Source organism: Rhincodon typus, unplaced genomic scaffold, assembly GCF_021869965.1.
Source record: "Rhincodon typus isolate 14 unplaced genomic scaffold, sRhiTyp1.1 hic_rhity00000051, whole genome shotgun sequence".
In the NCBI taxonomy this organism is placed as follows: domain Eukaryota; kingdom Metazoa; phylum Chordata; class Chondrichthyes; order Orectolobiformes; family Rhincodontidae; genus Rhincodon; species Rhincodon typus.
The window spans coordinates 741,479-762,308 of NW_025965689.1; the positions used below are offsets into that span (position 1 = coordinate 741,479).

At 45.3% G+C, this 20,830-nt stretch overlaps 2 protein-coding genes across 5 annotated transcripts in view; both read left to right on the forward strand.

The window, feature by feature from the left end:
• The window catches only part of LOC109929682 (histone H2B 7-like), an 823,479-nt gene that overhangs the window by 665,706 nt on the left and 136,943 nt on the right, over positions 1–20,830 (forward strand). The window lies entirely within an intron of this gene.
• Positions 1–20,830, forward strand: part of LOC125488138 (histone H2B 7-like) — an 844,706-nt gene that overhangs the window by 665,694 nt on the left and 158,182 nt on the right. The gene's annotated exons all lie outside the window — the stretch shown is intronic.

Consider the following 20,830-nt stretch of genomic DNA (forward strand, 5'->3'; position numbering starts at 1 on the left):
GGAGGAACTCAGCAGGTCTGGCAGCATCTATGGATAGAGAGAAAGCAAGTTCCATTTTCCTCACATAATACTCAAGGTGGATATGCCAAATGCTACCACCTGCTGATTTGAGATGACAGAAAATAAAAGCATTGCAGGTCATATTGTTGCTCAGAAAGATGAACTTGAAATTATCACACGGATACCTGTCAACACCCACAAGGGACATTTGAACTGAAGTTGACCTTGTGTACAATGAAATCCGAATACATTCTAGCCTTTGTCTGAAGGGAATGAGCAGTAAATGGTCATGTTCTACATGACCACCATCCTGCTCTTTCATAAGAGAGAGAGAGAGAGAGTGAGGGGGGAACTGGGTGGTGTTTTAACTTTTTGAGAGTCACCATGCCTCAGGAGAGGGGAGAGGTTCAGAAAGAGCAATCTTCAGGGTAGCCTCAGCTGGTGTGGGAATTGTACCCATGCAGTTGGCAAGGGTTGGCATGCAATGTATTAGAAAAACCAGCCATCTAGCCAACTGAGCTATCTGGAACTACCAGCATGCAGCAGCTAAAACCCAAATGTATGTCATCTGTATGGTTCACTCCTGTTGTTTTAATGTACAACAACAGGGCAAGTGATGCAAAGGCTGATAAGATTAAGAAGGCCTGCTGAAGCTGTTGCAATGACCTGCATCCTAAAAAACTGACACTCTGTCTAATTGACCTGAATGCATATTGCAGGCTTGAGCCAGAGCGAGGTTGCTAAATGCAATCTTCTGAAGTTTCTGGGTTGATTGAGGAGGACAATTCATTAAGCGTTGCACCAATATAAAAACACAGCTATGCTTTCGAAAGATTCAGTTACATCTTTAATGTTGATCAGCCTTCAATGAGTCCAAATTGAATCGTCAATGTCACCAAAGAGTTCCTTCTCATCTTGTTCTGTTTTATTTTCAGGCAGCACTGTTGGTTTCTCCTCCAATGGGAAGAAGGTATGTTACATTTTAAGTCTAAATAGACCACAGCTATTGCCACAGGAAGTGCGGGTGGAGTTATACCTTGCATCTGTGCCATAAAACATTAACTATTGATTCCTATCAGACTGATCACAGGAAACACCTCAGAAAGTAGGAGCAGGAGTCAGCCATTCAGCCCTTCCAGCCTGCTCTCCCCATTCACTGTTCTGGCCCTGACTGCTTTCTGTGGCAGAGAATCTCACAGGCTCCTCACTCTCTTGGTGAAGACATTTCTCCTCATCTCAGTCCTTACCTATCTCCTTTAGACTGTGACTCCCTGGTTCTGCACTCCCTCCCAGTCATTGGGAACATCCTTCCTGTGTTTACCCTGTTTAGTCCTGTTAGAATTTTACAGATTTCTATGAGATCTCCCCTTCTTCTCCTAAACTCCAGTGAACATAATACTAGCCAATCCAGTCTCTCTTCATGTGTCAATCCTGCCATCCCAGGAATCGGTCTTTGAAACCTTCAATGCAGTCCCTCAATAGCCAGAACATCCTTTCTCAGATAAGGAGAGTCTAAACTGCACACACAATACTCCAAGGTTTGGTCTCACCCTGTACAATTGCAGCAAGACATCCCTGCTCCTGGACTCAAATCCTCTCGCTTGAAGGCCGGCATCTCATTTGCCTGCTTCACCACCTGCTGCTCCTGCAATGCCCACTTTCAGCGATTGGTATACGGAGGACACGCAGGTCTCATTGCAACTCCCCCATTCCCAATGCATCACCGTTTGGACAATAATCCACCTTCCTGTTTTTGCTCAGTTGGATAACCTCATGCTGATCTACATTAGCTGGCACTGATTAAATTGTCCAAATCACACTGAAGCATCTCTGTAACCTCCTTCACAGCTCCCCCTCCCTCCCAGCTTTGTGTCTGCCTTTAAACACAGTGGAAAATATCCAGCAATGCTTTATCAATGCAGTAGATCACTCACTGTTTCACACTCCACATCCAGTGCCTAGGGATAAGTGAGTTTCAAAATTGTGGCAATACTGGTGTTGGTGTTCCAGTTACTCATGTGCATAACTAAAACATCACTGATCGTGACATTAAATAGTTGCCTGTCCATTGTCATTCACACCAAATTGGTAGCTACAGTATGTACCATCTACAAGATACACTGCAGAAATTTCCCAAAGATCCCCAGACAGCACCTTCCAAACCCACAACCACATCCATCTAGAAGGACAAGGGCAACAGATACATGGCAACACCACCCCTTGCGTGTTCCCCTCCAAGCCACTCACCATCCCGACTTGGAAATATATTGGCCGTTCTTTCAGTGTCACTGGGTCAAAATCCTGGAGTTCCCTCCTTAAGTGCATTGTGGGTCGACCTACAGCACATGGGACTATAGCAGCTCGAGAAGGCAGCTCAATACCACCTTCTCAAGAGGGCAGCTAGGGACAGGGCAACAAATGCTGGGCCCAGCCAGCAATGCCAATGTCTCATGAGTGAATGGAAACAAAATCAAAACCACCTTCAGTCTTCTCTGCTCCAAGAATCAACCTGAGCCAGTCCAGCCTCACTTCACTGGTGAAATGTTCTGACCCAGGCAATATCTTCGTGAATCTCCCTCTGCACCCCCTCCAGTGCTATCACATCCTTACTATAATGCGGAGACTGGAACTGCACACAGTGCCCCAGCTGCAGCCTCTCCAAAGTCCTGTACAGCTCTGACATCACCTTCCCACTTTTATAATCTATATGGCACACCTCAGGTGCAGGTGGGACTTGAACCTCATTCTCCTGGCTCACTTGTAGGGAAATTACCACTGCACCAGCAGATTCCTAATTTGTGGCACCGAACTTCCTGTTGGTGATTTCTGGTTTCCCCTGATATCCAATCCTACCTTTACCCCCAACTGACCTCTTCCCATCTCTTCACCTTCCTGCTCCCACTCGATTCCAATTCCATTGCAATATCATTCCAATTGCAGGATACCAAGCCTGACCCCAATGATTCCTGTATCACATACGTCACACTGAACCTCAGCAGGCTCTCAGGGAAAGAAGACAGAGCGGATGGAAATGTTTACTAGAATATTCCGCACAAGTAATAAACAAGAAGACAGATGAGAGGCAGGTCATTCGATTTTTATAGACTGTCTGGTTAAGAGGTATAATGTAACTCCTGTGTACAGATACCAAACTTGTGAACTTTGCGATGGAAACCACGTTTCACACGTTGTTTGACTCCACTCATTTTCAGCCGGGGAAGCTAATTTCATGTTGTTGCATCTGTTGATCTATTCTGAACATTGCAGGCCCTTGTTTTTGAATTTACAAAACTATTTCAGCAGCTGGTGGTCTTTGGAAATTTAATACCTGCCTCTCCCTCGCTCTCATGGACATATGAGGATTGAGCTTTTCAGTTGGTCCATGTTTATGGGGAGGAATACATCATCTGCCACCTTCTGTGCATGGAACAGGAATCTTCCCCCATTCTGACCAACTTTGAACAGGAATTGTCAGAAGGATCTGACAGGTGGGAGATACAAAAACAGAAACCAACCAGTTTCAATGGTTACATTCCAGGGCGAAAGAGACCTGGGGTGTGGCGTTTGAACTAGCAACTTCTGGCCCCACAGAAGGAACACACACTGAGCTGCAAGCCACTGAACGAACTGGATGGACAAGGCATGGCTGAAATTGAGTCTGTACAGAGAAGACTAGATCTCCCAATGACAGGAAACCCCTGCTGGACACCTCGCCTTGGCTTTCTGAGATTCCAAAACCCATTGTGGGAATTGGAATGTACGAGATTTCACTCCGATGCAGGTATTTTGGAAACGCCATGTTGTCAGGATGAATGATCAGACACCTCCAGAGCGGCAGACTTGACCTTGAATGGGGAAGCGATGGCCTAATGGGATTATCGCGGAACTGTTAATCCAGATGTTCCAGTGATGTTCTGGGGACCTGGGTTTAAATCCTGCAACACAGGTGGTGGAGTTCAAATTCTTCAAAATTCTGAAATTGAGACTCTGATGGTGACTGTGAATCAATTGTCAGAAAACCCCATCTGGTTCACTCATGTAGTATAGGAAAGGAAACTGCTATCCTTACCTGGTCTGGCCTTCATGTGACTCCAGACCCACAGCAAAGTGGTTGACTTTTAACTGCCCCCTGGGCAGCTAAGGATGGGCAACAAATGCTGGCCTAGCCAGCGATGCCCTCATCCCATGAATTTAAAAAATGTGGGCTTCTTAGTCCAGACATAAGGACACTATCACTGCACCACAAAAGGGTTTGGGTTGATGTAAATACAGGCTGGGTAGAAGACGTTAAGAGTTTAACATCGCCACCGTACGGATCTGACAATTGCTGACCACCAAGAATGGAGCAGTACAGTTCCGATTACAGACTGGTAAACACCATCAGGGACAATAACAGCGTGAGGGCCAAAGGTTCTGGTCAATAGGTACCACGTATCTTTGAATGGAACAGCAGGACTATGCTGATGAATTGTTAACATTAGAGCGAGTGAGGATGGTGACTGTGTTATTGTTTTTTTAAACACTATGACCCGTCGTTCAGGCAAAGGATGTAGGGCATTGCTGGTAAAGACAGCATGTGTGCCCCTCATCATAGAGTCATAGGGTCTGTTTGTGTGCTCTATGACTCTTCGGCCCAACTCGTCCATGCCAACCAGGTTTCCTAAACTGAACCAGCCCTGTTTACCTGTGTTTGAACCATATCCCTTCAAATCTTTCCTATCCATGTATCTGTCAAAATTTCTTTTAAATATTTGTAAGTTTACCCGCCTCTACCACTTCCCCTGGCAGCTCATTCCATATACGCACCACTCTCTGTGCGAAAAATTTGCCCCTCAGGTCCCTTTTAAATCTTTTCCTTCTCACATTAAACCTATGCCCTCTTTTGGACTCTCTAACCCTGGGGTTAAAGACCTTGGCTTTCACCTTATCTATGTCCCTCATGGTTTTTAAAACATTGAAAGGGTCACCCCTCAGCCTCCGATGCTCTGGTGGAAAAAAAAGATCCCAACCTATCCAGCCTGCCCTCATAGCCCAAACTCTCCATTCCTGACAAAATGTTTATATTCATTTTTTTTCACCCTTTCCAGTTTAATAACATCCTTCCTGTAGCAACATTACCACAACTGTACACAATCCTCCAAGAATATCCTTATCATAGTCTTGTACAGCCACAATATGATGTTCCAACTCCTGTCCTCCATGCTGCTTTCCCGATCCATCACCATTTGGATAAAAATTTGCATTCCTGTTTTTTTTTTCTCCCAAAGTGACGTTTCGGGCCTAAACGTCAGCCTTCCTGCTCCTCTGATGCTGCTTGTCCTGTTGTGTTCATCCAGCTCTACACCTTGTTATCTCAGATTCTCCAGCATCTGCAGTTCCTACTATCTTTCCCTATTCCCTAATCCCATTTTCCCAGCAGTTGGCCCATAGCCTTCGCATCACAAGTACACATCTAAATCCTTCTTCAATGTGATGAGGATTTCTGCCTCTCCCACCCTTACAGGCAGTGAGTTCTAGATTCCTCAGCACCCTCTGGGTGAAAACCTTATACCTCACATCCCCCTTTCAACCTCCGATCTCTTACTTTCAATGACTCACGCTCTCTCTCTCTCTCACACACACACACATACTCACCACATCTCACTCTCACTCTCACACTCGCACGCACTCTAGCACAGTCTCTCTCACAGCTCTGTCAAACACGCCCTCTGTTACACACTGTCTCTTTTTCACACACACTCTCTCTCTCTCTCTCACACACACACACACCCTAGTCATTCACTGAGCCATCCCCTCTCCTTTAGTTGAAACAAGCCGGCTGAAGATACAGCCGAGATAGTCAAACAGGAGGCTGGAAGAACAAGCCAGGCAGCATGTGGAGGAAAGGAGAAGTCAACATTTCTGATATTAGCCTTCTTCAGGACGATAGCCACAGGAATTAAGGGGAAACCTGGGTGTTCTGTTGAAAAACAAACTGATCCGCGATGCAGTCAACAATTAAACTGCCCGAGTACAGAAAACAGAGGGCTAAAGTAACAGCCAAATGGAATAAATTGCAAGAGCGTCGTGAACAGATTAGCAAATTTTTAAAAAATCGATAGAAAGAGGAACACATTTGTTTTAAATGTAAACAGAAAAGGAGAATTGATTACAGGGTGGGACAGAGTAGGGACAGAAAGAGGAGAGAAATAACGCAGATTGGCGGTGAATGCTGATTGTACAGAGGGATGGAACTATCATATCTTGTTCCTCAGGGAGTACATATCGCCCACTGAGTCAGGTTAACATAAGATCTGCCCACTGGGGATTTCCAATCGCATCGTGACACTCTGCAACTCCGTCTGATGTTGTGGTACGTTAGGAACCCCTTCAAAAACACCAGCTGTACTTCACAAAGGGACGGAGATTCTCTGAAATCCTCAAGCAGTTGAGAAGTCTATTTTTTACAATCCGGGTATTGCCTGTATTCCAGCGCCTCGGGCAACTTTCGAGAAAGTTAAAACACGCTCCCACGTAGAATTTCTTGATTAAAAAGATTGGGAAGTCTCTGTTGGTGAGTCACAAAAAATAACATCGAAGTTCGGCGTGTCACTGGGAAGGCAAACAGCATTTATTTCAATGGGAATGGAAGAAAAAAGTTGGGAAGTTTTGCTCAAAAAAAAACTATACAAGACATCAGTCAGACCACAGCTGGTATACGGTGAGCAGTTTTGTGGCCTGGTATCTAAGGAAGGAGAGACTCGCATTGGAGGCAGGTCCAGAGAAAGTTCACTCCGCTGATGCCAGGTATGGAGGGCGTGTCTGATGAGGGAGAGATTGAATCTGTTGGGCCTATCCTCATTGAAGTTTAGAGGAATGAGAGGTGACCTTATTGAAGATCCTTAGAAGGATTTGACGGGGAAGTGTTACCCCTCGTGTGAGGGAGCCTGGGACCAGAGGGACATCATCTCAGAATAAAGGTTCGCCCATTGTAGATGGAGAGGAGGAGGAATTTCTTCACTCTGAGGGGAGTGAATCTGTGGAATCTTTACCGCAGAGGGCTGTCGCTGTTGGGTCATTCAGTATATTCAAGTCTGAGAGAGATTTTCAATCAGAAAAGAGAATTGAAGGTTATGGAGCGAGGCGGGGGGGTGGGGGGAGGAGGGGGGCTGGTGGGAGGGCAGCAAAGTAAAATTAAGGATGATCAGTTCAACCACAATCATCATTGAAAGGCGGAGCAGCTCGATGGGCTGAGTGGCCTATTTCTGATTCTCTGGTCATATGTACAACATTCCCAAGCAATGTGGTCACATCATCCTGTGTTTCCTTTCTGACTGAGTGATGCAATGTTATTTTGAAGTGTGTTCGCCATATCTTTCCTCTTTGCTTGAACAACAGAGGACACAATTTCACCAGGAGTGAGGCCACTGGCGTCTGAAACAAAGAACACACTTTGTAAGTTTCCAAAAGCAACATAGTGCAGGATTCTGGAGATCTGAAACCAACACAGAGAGCACTGGAGAACCTCAACAGGTCTGCCAGCATCTGTAGAAAGAGCGAGAGAGAGAGAGCCGAACAGAGTTAGTATTTTGAGTGTGTCGTCTCTGCATCCGTTCTCTTGCCTTGCTGGCAAGTGTTTCCATCAGATAAGGAGCGTGCTGTGTCAACAGATGAGGCTCAGTTCCTTTTCTTGTGTGTTTCGGTTGCAGGCAGTCCATTAGACTTGTCCCTGGGTGGTTAGTATCATTTTCTGTTCTCTCTCGCCCAAGGTCGTCCCACAGAAGCCACTAGAGATTTTCCCTGACCCTGTGCCAGAAGATTCAGAGCTGCAGACCAATCTGCAGAAGCTGGACCCGAGAACATACAACGTAAAACAGTACAGGCCCTTCAGCCCACGATGTTGGCCGAACTTTTACCCTAATCCTAAGGTCTATCTAACCTCCACCCCTACCTTATACTATCATCCAAATGCCTGTCTAATTCCACTTAAATGCCCCTAATGAGGCCGACTCCACTTCCCTCTCCGGCAATGCATTCCACGCCCCGGCCACACTCTGAGTAAAGAACCTACCTCTGACGTCTACCCTTTCTCTACCTCCACTCACTTTAAAACTATGTCCCCTTGTAATAGCTACCTCCACCCGAGGAAAACGTCTCTGGCTGTCTCCTCTATCTATACCTCTGATCGTTTTGTACAACTCTATCAAGTCACCTCTCATCTTTCATCATTCTAAAGAGAAAAGCCCTCGCTCTCTCAACCTTTCCTCGTAAGACCTTCCCTCCAATCCAGGCAACATCCTGGTAAATCTCCTCTGCACCTTTTCCAATGCTTCCACATCTTTCCTGTAATGAGGTGACCAGAACTGGACACAATACTCCAGATGTGGCGAACCAGGCTTTTGTATAGCTGGAACGTAACTTCACGGCTCTTGAACTCAATCCCTCTATTAATGAAAGCTAACAGAACAAATGCCTTCTTAACAACTCTATCCACCTGGGTGGAAGCTTTCAGGGAATGTGAACATGAACCCCAAGATCCCTCTGCTTCTCCACACTGCCAAAAATCTTTCCGTTAACCCTGTATTCTGCTAGTCTCCCCCTTTAGATTGTCTCCCTGGGGTGGGGAGCCAGTTCTCTCGAGGTCATGTACCCTTTGGAAAAGCTGTGCACAAGTAGGTTGTGTTTGTCCAGCTTACTGATGGGAGAGAAAGAGGAGGGATAACTGGAGGCAATTCATTCTCTTTGGTAAATCCCTTGGCGAGATTGATCCTTGTGAGAAATCCTTGAATGTCCGAATCTGAAATGCTACAGGAAGGATGTTATTAAACTGGAAAGATTGACAAGGATGTTACTGAGACTGGAGGTTATAAGTTATAGGAAGAGGCTAATTAGGCAGGGACATTTTTTTCTGGGAGAGTGGAGGTTGAGGAGTGATCTTCTTGAGGTCTATAAAATCATGAGGGGCATAGACAAGGTGAGAAGAGAGAAAGGCCTTTTCCCCAGGGTGGGGGAGTCCAAAACTAGAGGGCATAGATTTAAGGTGAGAGGGGAGAGATTTAAAAGGGACCTGAGGGGCAACTTTTTCACACAGAGAGTGGTGCATGTATGGGATGAGTTGCGAGAGGAAGCTGTAGTTGTGGGTACAATTTATAACATTTAATAGACATTTAAACAGGAACATGGATAGGAGAGGTTTCAATGGACATGGGCCAAATACAGGAAATGAGACTAGGATAGTTTGGGAAACCTGGTTGGCATGGATGGGTTGGGCCGAAGGCCCTGTTTCTGTGCTGCATGATTCTGTTTGATGAGCTCCCTTCACTTGCTGCAATTAAAGGGAGAAAATTGTGGGGAAAGGGGAAAGTGGGGAGAAATCAGTTTGTAACATATTCAGTGAGACGGATAGTCAGAGATTACAAATATCCACCACTGGTAGATGGACCGAATGGCCTCATTCCCTGTTCAATGAAGCCACGATCCCATTTATTTTCTTTTTCAGGAATGTCAGAGGTGAAATTAATTGAATTCCCAAAGTATTTACCCTCCCAGACAGAAAGAGGTTGACTTTACGTTTGGACTCCGCGATACATGTGAGGGCGTTTCACCTGCTCATTTTCTGCCAGTGGTTGTTACATATTGATATATAAATGAAACATTGTGTGCGTTTATCTCCCGGATTAATCACATGCGAACAAGATGCCAGGACTATGCTGTCGGGGAGGAGCTGAAATAATTCAAACTGATTCGTGTTTTGAGCCTGCAATTTAAATTTCTGGAAGCGAGGAGAGTGGGGTGAGGTAGAGAAAGAGATGGGAGCAGGGTTAAGAGAGAGAAAGAAATGATGACAGAATTGACAGTGTGGGATGGTGACACAACTGAGAGAGAGAGAGAGATGGGGGTCACATTCAATGTTTTGGCCCCGACAGCTTTCTGTGGCAGAAAATCTCTTATGCTCCCCACTCTCTGGGTGAAGACCTTTTTCCTCATCTCAGTCTTACCCTGTCCCCTTTAGACTGTGACCTCCTGGTTCTGGACTGCCCCATCATGACGAGGAGCATTCTTTATTTTTGGTGGGTACAGTCTGGATGGATTGAAAGACTTCTCTTGTACTGTGAGACTCTATCGTATTAAAGTGTGCATTCCTGATCACATGCCACCATCCAGATTTCAATCTTGCTTTCATCATTCAGACCATTGAGTACAGGAGTTGGGACATCATGTTGCCATTGTACAGGACATTGGTGTGGCCACTTTTAGATTACTGTGTATAATTCTGGTAGCTCTGCTATAGGAAGAATATTATTACATTGGAGAGGGTGCAAAAGGGATTTGCAAAGCCAAGTGAAGGCCAATGGGACTAGTTTATTATGGGAAGCCAAGTTGGCATGGACAAGTTATGTCAAAGGGCCTGTTTCTGTACTGTATGACTCTATGACTTTATTGCGAGATGCCCCCAGCTATTGAAATGAGCAGATTGACCAGGCATCTCCGTTCAATGAAGCGTCATCCCCAGGACCCTTCTTTATCACTTCTCGGTTAAGCTCTCCCACTTTCTCTTCTATTCTCTGTCGCAAAGTATTACCCAGCTCCATTCTGACATTCCGGACTCAGCTTTCCAGTTGGACGTCAGTCCATGGCGCCCCTCACTGGCAACGATGCTTCTAAAGCAAACGTACAAACTTGGTGCAAAAAGAACGACATACCCCATTGACAAACAAAAATCCTGCTCCAAAACCTGTGGTTGGGACGGCACAGTGGTTAGCACTGCTGCCTCACAGCACCAGGGACCCAAGTTCATTCCACCCTCGGGCAACTGTCGACGTGGACTTTGCACATTCTGCCCGTGTCTGCGCGGGTTTGCTCCGTTTTCCTCCCTCAGTCGAAGCATACGCAGGACAGGTGGATTGGCCAGGGAAAATTGCCTGAAGTGTTTAAGGATGTGTGGCATAGGTGGGTTATAGAGGATGGTTCTGGGTGGGATGCTCTGGGGTCGGTCTGGACTTGTTGGGCCAAAGGGCCTGTTTCCACACTGTAAGGATTCCTTGGAGAAAATAAAATACAGTTCAAACAGTAGATTTCTCTCTATAAGCAAATAACACATGATCGCGTGTGTGTCATTCCGCAGAGTTTATAATCGAAAATGAGAACATTCACAGATGTAACGGCAAATTCCCTTTTTTTTAAAACAGTAAGAACTGCTTCATATTTGGATGGCCATGTTACGTTGAAAATGTTCCGTTACATGATTACACACAAAGGGTGATCGAGGTTTAGATCTCTTTTCCACAAACCACAGCAGTGGTTGGATCAGTTGTTAGTTTCCAATCAGTCGGATTTTTGTATGGCTGAGATAATAAGGGGATAGGGGCCTAAGGTAAGTTAATGGAGTGAGGCCACAGATCAGCCATTGAATGGTGGAACAGGCTCAACGGGTGGCATAGTGGCTCAGAGGTTAGCACTGCTTCTGCACAGTGCTCGGGACCTGGGTTCGATTTTAGCTTCAGGTGACTGTCCGTGTGAAGTTTGCACATTCTCCCTGTGATAGTGTGGGTTTCCTAAAGGTGCTCCCATTTCCTAGCACGCTCCAATGATGTGCAGGTTGGACTCACGCCCCTTCTCCCCAACCTTTGAGAGAAGCCATTCCTCCTGATCTCCATTTTCAATCTGCCCCACCCCTTTCTCTTGACATGATGACTTCTCGTTCTAGATTTTCCCACATGAGGAAACATCCTCTCTCCATCTCCTTTGTCAATCCCCCCACTTTAGCATCTTGTATCCCTCAGTTAGATCTCCTCTGATTCTTCTAAAGTCCAGAGAGTATCGGCCAAAACTGCTCAGTCTGTCTGCCCAAGATAAATCTTTGGAATTCATCAGTCTGTTATGGACCAGCCTCGACCAGACCAGACCTCCTCAAAATATTTTCAGAAGGTAGCCTCTACCCTAAATTTATTTTTAAAAGCAAACATGAAGTGCTGGTTTCAGATGCAATGTGATTAGTCAAACAACTCAAAAAACAATTTATTTAAACACTGTAGTTAAAATGCAACAAAAGAAAGAGAATTAAGAATAACTTAACTCTATTGGAAATGTAACAGAATAATAGGTACAGTGACTATTGCTAATTAACTGTTTCAAGATAATAACATCCCAGAAACACACTTCTTGACAAAAAATGTAAAATTCAGACATAGATTCTCACATGCAGTTCTCCAATGCAGGAGGATAAAACCTCAACAGAAAATTCAGAGAGAGTAGCAGCCAGGAAACAATCACTGAAGCTTCCAAGTCTGTTGAGACCCCAGTAGCTTCGGATGCTCCTGAAAAAAAAACAGAAATCCTGATCTGTGAGAGCTGGCCACACCCATTCAGGCTGTAAAAAATAAAATGCAAGGCCCCTCAAGCAGTTTATTCAAGTGATCTTAACCAGTGAGCTCGACGCCTCTCATTCAATCTCTCTTTCAAAAGAAACTAGGACAAAATAATCTCTTAAAGCTACAGCATCATCACAAATCTCTTTGTATTGGGGTGGGAGGTGGGGGAGGGGCAAAGCTATTTGATTTCAAGTTACTCCCTGCTCCAGATCAGTGACTATTCCTGCCTCAGAAGGGGAGGGGAGGCTAGCCTGGATGGCTGCTTTGTGATGCATTAGAACAGCAACAGTGTGGGGTCAAATCCTACACTGGATGAGGTTAGAGGAAGGACTCTCCTTCTCAACCGCTCCCTCGCCTGAGGCATGGTGACCTCAGGTTACATCACCATTCAGTCATGTCTCTCTAATGGGAGAGCAGTCCAATGATCTGGTAAGACTGTGGTGAATTTACCATGCTCTGTAATTGATGCACCAATTTCTTTTTAAACATTCACAATCGACAGAAAGTTGTACTTTGTACAAGCTGTTATAGCGAATATGTATCTCTCTGAAGTTGACACCACCCCCACCTCCAACCCCCCAATAAAATAATTCCTTAAATAATTCATTCATGCAGATTGCTTCGGGAAGTTGGGAATCTTCGCCAATATTCACTTGGCAGGGCTGCACCTGGAAAATGAACAGATGCTGTTTGAAGTTTTTCGTCTCGCATCAATCAGGAGAGGACAGCAAGAATGGCAAATTTCAAAATCTTAGATGGATTATGGAGAGAGAGAGGAACAGAGTTAACATTACAGGCTATAAACACAAAGTTCTGGAGAAAGTCAGCAGGTCTGGCAGCATCTGTGGAGAGAGAGAAACAGAGTTAATGTTTTGAGTCCAGTGACCGATTATCAGGGTTGACTCTTATCTGCCCTTTGAAATGGATGAGCAAGCCATTCAGTTGTATCCATCGCTATGAATTCTCAACAATGAAATGAATTGGGATGGATCATCCAGCATCGACCCAGGCACCAGAAAAGACAACAGACTCGAAACAACCCTGTCAGTCCTGCAAAGTCCTGCTTACTAACATCTGGGTGCTAGTGCCAAAATCGGGAGAGTCGTCATCATACTCAGAATCATCCCTTACAGACAATGTCCCAGACACCACCATCATCATCCCTGGATAAGACCTGTCCCACCAGCAGGACAGACCCTGGAGAGGTGGCAGCACAGTGGTATACAGTCAGGATGGAGTTGCCCCTGGAGTCCTCAGCATTGATTCCAGACAACATGAAGTCCCACGGCTTCAGGTTAAACATGGGCAAGGAAACCTCCTGCTGATTATCACATACCGCCCTCCCTTGGCTGATGAATCAGTAACTCCTCCATGTTGAACAACACTGAGATGAAGCACGGATTTCAATGTCCACCACCAAGTGTAACTCGGTGGCAGCACTGCAAGTTGGGCTGGTCGAATCCTGAAGGACATTGCTGCTAGATTGGGTCTGCGGCAGGTGGTGAGGGAACCAACAAGAGGGAAAAACATACCTGACCTCATCCTTACCAATCTGCCGGCTGCAGATACATCTGTCCATGACAGAATCGGTGAGAGTGACCACCGCACAGTCCTTTTGGAGATGGAATCCCATTGAAGATAATTTCTATTCATGGAACCTGTGTGTCACTCGCTGGGCCCAGCATTTATTGCCCCTGTCCCTAGTTGCCGCATTGAGAAGGTGGTAGTGACCTGCACTCTTGAACCACTGCAGCCTAAATGCTGGAGGGAGACCCACAAAGCCTTAGGGAGGGACTTCCAGGATTTTGACCCAGCGACACTGAAGGAACGGCCGATTTACACTCTGAACGGATATCCCCGCAACTTCATCCGCAGATGCCTACTAAACAGACAACAACAGGAGGACACAGTACACCCTAACACACTGGTCACACTGCCCTACATCAAGAACATATCAGAACAGACAATAAGACTCCTAAGACCACTAGGAATCATGGGAGCACACAAGCCCACAGCCACTCTATGACAAATACTCACAAGGATTAAAGACCGCATTCTCACAACATGCAGAACCAACGTCGTATACAAAATACCAAGCAACGACTGCCACAAACATTACATTGGAAAGACAGGGAGGAAACTAGCCATCAGGACACATAAACATCAACTAGCAGTAAAACGGCACAATGAACTCTCCTCAATATCAGTACACTGATAATGATGGCCATCAGTTTAACTGGGACAAGGTAACCATAGTAGCCCAAGCCAAACATAGAAACACACGGGAATTCTGAAGGGATGGATCTCCACCCGTAATGCAATCAACAGACATATAGAATTGGACCTCACATACGAACCCATACAGACCAAAACCGGAAATGACACTACTCACCATCACACCAGACAGTATAAATTCCAAGCAGAGTAGAACAACATTGCTTAATCGGAGCCCTCACTGATGATGACACCGAGCATGGTGATGAAACGTCTGAACAAGAACAAGCCAGCTCGGCGAGCAAGTCAACAGCATCAGGGCCGATATATTTCCAAGTCAGGATGGCGAGTGGCTTGGAGGGCAACTTGCAGGGTGTGGTGTTCCCATGTATCTGCTGCCATTGTCCTGCGAGATGGAAGTAGTTATGTGTTTGGAAGGTGAAGTCTGAGGATCTTTGGTGAATTTCTGCAGTGCATCTTATAGATGGTACACACTGCTGCTACTGAGCTCCAGTGGTGAGGAAGTGGATGTTTGTGGATGTGGTACTAATCAAGCAGGGTCAAGCTTCTCAAGTGTTGGTGGAGCTGCACCCATCCAGACAAATAGGGAGTATTCCATCACACTCTTGACTTGTGCCTTGTCAATGTTGGACATGCTTTGGACAACAGAAACATTGATTAATCGACCAATTGTAGTTTTTGGATCGGGCAGAAACAGCAAATTCATTAACGGTGATGAAGATTGAAAGGTTTTGACTGAAATTTTGTTCATTGGAAATGACTGTTTTGTCCTTCTGCAGGCCAATACCAAGAAGGAGCCATAACTAATCCCAGTGATGGTGTCATCAAGAAGGGCAGTGGTTCACTCTGACCTGTTGGTACAATAACATATTTATTCTGGCTTCCTGGTATAAAAACAACAATTATGAGGCTAAATCTAATAAATTTATCAGAAGAGCTGACAGTAGAACTGGACGCTCTTACCCATGTCAAAGAGACAGTTTGTGAAGCCCCTCACCATGAATTAAACCTTTAGAAGCAGTGACTGTCGGTCCCTAAATGTTAAGTACTGATGTACGTACTCTGTGCCAAACAACATTCCTTTTTGCAGAGAGATCACACAGTATATCATACTGCATGCTGTTCAATTCACTGAGTCCTAAGGGTCATGGCGATGCACGGAGACTTTCGATCTCACTTCCCAAGTGAGTGAATTCTCGCACTCTCCAGATTTTAATGTTGACCATTAGGACCAGAAGAAATTGGAATAAGAGGAGGCCGTTCAGCCCCTTGAGCCATTTCTGCCTTTCAGTCAGATACATGACTGATCTCAACCTGGTTTCAGGTCCCACCTGCTCCAGAGAGATTTAACCACTTTGCTGACTTGGCTGGGTCTCTTCACAAACTGGGCCAGATCCTAAATGGGGCCTCATCCTAACCTGGGCCTCATCATAAACTGTGAAACATTCTCAGTTGGGTCTCATCCGAAACTGGCCCCATCATAAATTTGGACTCATCATAAACTTGGCTACATTCTACACTAGGCCACATACTAAATTGGAACAGATTTTACACTGGGCCACATTGGAAACTGCGTTTCAGGATGAGCCCTCATTTTCATCCTCCACTGGGCCTCATCCTTAAGTTGGGGAGGTGGGGGGGGCAAGTACCTTTTGCACAGGGTGGAGGAATTCAAACTCAGGTTCTTTTTAAGATGAGAGGACAAAGATTAAAAAAAAAACATGAGGGGCAATTTTATTTTTACTGTGTGTGTGGAATAACTTCCAGAGGAAGTGGTGGATGTGGGTACAGTTACAGCATTTAAAATACATTTGGAGAAGTACATGAATTAGAAAGGTTTGGAGGGATATGGGCCAAACACAGGCAGGTGTGACTAGTTTAGTTTGGGATCATGGTAAGCATGGACTAGTTGGATCGAAGATCTGTTTCCGTGACTCTGTTATGAAGGGCATGGACGGGGGGGATTAAAGCAACTGTTCCCCTTATTCGAAGGGTCACTGACAAGGGAAGGGGGGGGTCATCATTATAAGGTGAAGGGTAAGAGGTGCAGAAGGGGATTTGAGGATTGTTTCTCCCAGAGGGTGGTGAGGATCTGGAGTGCATGAAAATAAAACATTTGGACGTATTTCAAATCCTTAATTGCGCCAGTCCGTGAAAATGCTACTCTGTAACTGCAGGGTCTCCCTGATTTATCAACATTGAACGTTTGGACAAAAAAACAAATCAGGAGTAGGCCACTCATTTCCTTGAGGCTGTTCTGCCATATTACCTGCCTTTGGCCTTTATCCCCTAAATACAATAGCTCAACAGAAGAATTCTCTCTTACAGATTGAAAATTAACAACTGATCAAGCACCCACTGTTGTTTGTGGAAGACAGTTCCAAACCTCTCCCACTTTTTGTGTGTGGAAGTGCCTCCTAACATCACTCCTGAACAGTCTGGCCCTAATTCACAGACTACGCCTTCCCTAGTTCTAGAAACCCCAGCCAGTGGAAATAGTTTCTATTTATCCACCCTGTCTTTTCCTGTTAATATCTTCGATCAGATCACCCTTTAACCTTCTAAATTTTACAGAAAACAGGCCTCGTTTGTCTAATCTCTCTGCATGACTTAACCCCTAAAGTCCAGGTATCATTCTAATAAACCTACATTGTACTCCCTCCAAGATCAACCTATCCTTCCTGAAGTGTGATGCCCAGATCTGCTCCAAGTGGGGTCTAACCAGGGTTTTGTATGAGTGCAGCATAACTTCTGTGTCCCTGTACTCCAGTCCTCGAGAGAAAAAGGCCAGCATTTCATTAGCTTTCTTCAGTCAATGAATGTCAGAAATAAAAAGAAACACAGAAATTGTTGGAGAAACTCAGCAGGGACAGATATTATTTGCCACATGGTGACTGACTGTTTACTGCAGATGACAACGCTCTGTCTTTTCTTTTGACCCTTTCGTGTCGAGCTGTGCTGGAGCTGTGTACTGTTCAGTAAAGAACACAGGGACACACGACGGTAAACATTAATTTTGTTTACAAACCTCGAGATTCTAGAACAACGGAGCATACTCTGAGAAATATTATTAAACAGCAGAAAAACAACGGCTTTCCGTTTGTCTGAGGGAGGTTGCTCGAGATGGGTATGGCTCAACTTGTAAATTGTAGGGGGGACGTTGGTATCCATCTAAGGAAGACAAAACAATATTGATATTGATATTTTGTGATTTTTTTGTTTTGGAGGTTATACGGTCAGAAGCTGCCCTTATTCCAAGTATCTCAATCACAAGTCAGGAGTGTGAGGGAATACTCCCTACTTGCCTGGATGGATGCAGCTCCAACAATACTTGAGAAGCTTGACACCATCCAGGGACAACACAGTCCCTACTTATTGGCACCACATCCACAAGCAACCACTCCCTCCACCATGACGCTCAGTAGCAGCAGTGTGTACCACCCACAAGGTGCACTGCAGAAATTCCCCAAAGATCCTCCAGACAGCACCTTCCAGACCCACAAACACTTCCATCCAGAAGGACAAGGGCAGTAGATACATGGGAACACCACCACCTGCAAGTTCCCCTCTGAGCCACTCACAATCCCGTTGTGGAAATATATCAGCTGTTCCTACAGTGTCACTGGGTCAAAATTCAGGAATTCCCTCCCAAAGCACATTGTGGGTCTACCTATAGCAGGTGGGCTGTAACGGTTCAAGAAGGCAGATCACCACCACCTTTTCAAAGGGGCAACTGTGGACGGGGTGGCCGATAAATGCGGCTGACGCCTATGCCCGATGATTGAATTTAAAAAAAAAAAAACTTCCCCAGGCCTCCACCTTCCATTTCCCTATTGTTAGCTTGTTCTGGGAGGGGAAGTGCACATTTTGTACCAAATGTTGATGCAAAATACCCATTCAATTCATTGGACATCTCGTTATTTCCATTGTCAATTTCCCAGACTCAATGTTGTTGAGTCACCTGCTCTGTGACCTGCTGTGAGCAATGTCTGTACATTGCCAACAGCTTCGGTTTATATTCCTGCCGGGTTGGCTCTCTGACCCTCATTATCACTCCGTATTTAATCTGGAGGTGGCCTTTGCTGTCGTTTTAACACTCTGTTCTGTAAACCTTCAATTCCCTTTGCTTTTTTTCTGAAGAAAGGTCTAAGCCCGAAACATCAGCCTTCCTGCTCCTCTGATGCTGCTTGGCCTGCTGTGTTCATCCAGCTCTACACCTTGTTATCTCAGATTCTCCAGCATCTGCAGTTCCTACTATCTCTGAAACAATTCCCTTTGCTTATTGTTTCTTGGTTACAGATGACTCCAAAATGGATGGTGGTTTAGTGTACTCGGTCATCACTATGTCAAAGCCAAGAAACACTGGTAAAGGATACAATTTATATATTTTTATGACATTTCTGGCTCAGTGAAAGTGGGGATTTTCTCTGGTTCATTTCAACCCTCAAAAAACCCAACCACTTTTATTCTTCACTGGTTTTCTCTTGCTAAGACCCGCTATTCGAATCTTTTTACATCATTTGAATTTACAAGTCATAATAGTGTTTGTAATTCACCGACATCATTGTCACGTTCCATTAATGTCAATTCAGTTGACAACAGGGTGACGTGAATTGGAAGAGGGAAATGTACACTGATAGCTAACTGCTATATTGTTCATCTTGTTTTGAGGGGACACCTAAAGTTTGGGCACTGGGACATCAATCTGTTTATTACCCCATTACAACAGCTTAATGTCTGAGAGTGGCCCCTTCTGGCCTTGGTCTCTGGGGCAAGGAGCCATTCACTCTGGGTCCAGCATTGTTCACACGGGGAGCATTGTCATTTCCTGTTTCTTTGATGACAGAAAGTTCAGTGGAAAGACAGGTAATGTTGAGGAAGCAGAGAAGCTGCAGAAGGAATTGGACAGTCTCGGAGAGTGGGCAAAGAAATTGCAAATGGAATACAATGGGGGAAAAGTGTGAGGTTATGCACTTTGGTGGGAATAGAGGCAAAGACTGTTTTCCAAATGGGGAAGTCTTCAAAAATCTAAAGCACAAAGGGACTTGGGAGTCCTACTTTAGGATTCTCTTAAGGTTAAGATGCAAGTTCATTTGGCAGTTAATGTAACATTAGTATTCATTTCAAGACGGCTAGATTACAAGAGCAGGGATGTACTGCTGAGGCTGTATAAGGCTCTGGTCAGACCGTATTTGGAATATTGTGAGCAGCTTTGGGCCCTGTATCTCAGGAAGGATGTGCTGGCCTTGGAGGGGGGTCCAGAGGAGATTTACAAGATCCTAGGGATGAAGGGCTTGTTTAATGAGGAGTGGTGAGGACTCTGTGTCTGTACTCAATGGAGTTTAGAAGGATGAGGGGGAATCCGATTGAAACTTACAGAATACTGAGAGGCCTGGATGGAGACTAGGACATGAGGGGCACAGCCTCAGTGTGAAGGGATGACCCTTTCGAACTGAGATGAGCAGGAATTTCTTCAGCCAGAGGGTGGTGAATCTGTGGAACTCATTGCTGCAGAGGGTTGTAGAGGCCAAGTCATTGAGTGTCTTTAAGACAGTGATAGATAGGTTCTTGATTGGTAAAGAGATCAAGGGCTAGGGGGAGAAGGCAGGAGAATGGGGTTGAGAAACATATCAGCCACAATCAAAGACAGAGTGGACTCGATGGGCCAAACAGCCTAATTCTGCTCTGTTATCACATGGGTCTTAGATTCACTCTTACTGAGTGACCTGTAACGGAATACACACTTTAGCACCTCAGAATAAGAGCTTTCTATCCCTATTGTACATACCACCCAAACTAAAATGCACTCAGGCAACTGAACAACCAATACAACTTAAGGGCTAGGAGCAGGAGGAGACCATTCAGCCTCTTGGGTGCCTGCCGCCCTAATCGATGCAGTGCGGCTGATCCCATCTTGGCCTCAACTCCAGTTTCCTGCCCCCACTCCCATTCACCCATCATTGATTACAAATCTGTCTGTCTCCTCCTCTGATTTATTCAGTGTCCCAACATCCCCCACACACTCGGGAGCAGCAGTGTGTACCCACAGCACAGCAAATCCCCCAGATTCACATCCCTCTCTCCCTTGGAGAGAAGCCATTCCTCCTTATCTCTGTTTTCAATTTGTCTCAAACCCTTCTCCTGAAATGGTGACCTCTTGTTCTAGATTGTCCCACATGAGCAAACATTGTCTTTCCTTCTCCTTTCCGTCTTATATCCCTCAGTTAGATCTCCTCTCATTCTTC